Source organism: Monopterus albus, unplaced genomic scaffold (assembly GCF_001952655.1).
Source record: "Monopterus albus unplaced genomic scaffold, M_albus_1.0 scaffold61.1, whole genome shotgun sequence".
NCBI classification, from domain to species: domain Eukaryota; kingdom Metazoa; phylum Chordata; class Actinopteri; order Synbranchiformes; family Synbranchidae; genus Monopterus; species Monopterus albus.
This window is the reverse complement of record NW_018127941.1, coordinates 964,887-965,278: the sequence shown is the minus strand read 5'-3', so window position 1 is coordinate 965,278 and position 392 is coordinate 964,887. Positions and strand designations below refer to the sequence as shown.

Sequence of the window (392 nt, the reverse complement as noted above, 5' to 3'; positions counted from 1 at the left end):
AAGGTCTGTCTTTGTGAGGTGTTTTTAAAGATCTGCATATTCAGGTCAGAATTATTAAGAGGCAGACATTGTGATTGGAACCTCCAACCCCGCAAGTTGGGAGACTACTGCTCTACTCACTGAACCCCAGTCACCCCCCAAAAGCGAATTCCCATACCGGGAGTTGAACCCGGGCCACCTGGGTGAGAGCCAGGAATCCTAACCGCTAGACCATATGGGAGTGCAAAGCTGTTTTTGTGAGGTGTTTTTAAAGATCTGCATATTCAGGTCAGAATTATTAAGAGGCAGACATTGTGATTGGAACCTCCAACCCCCAAAGTTGTGAGACTACCGCTCTACTCACTGAACCCCAGTCACCCCCCCAAAAGCATATTCTCATACCGGGAGTTGAA

General features: G+C 47.7%; 1 non-coding gene across 1 annotated transcript; it reads right to left on the bottom strand.

Annotated features, from left to right (window-relative positions):
- Positions 1-148: 148 nt before the first annotated feature.
- On the bottom strand, positions 149-220 carry trnae-cuc (transfer RNA glutamic acid (anticodon CUC)). The gene has a single exon. It is a non-coding gene; the product is annotated as a tRNA-Glu (tRNA).
- Positions 221-392: the final 172 nt, after the last annotated feature.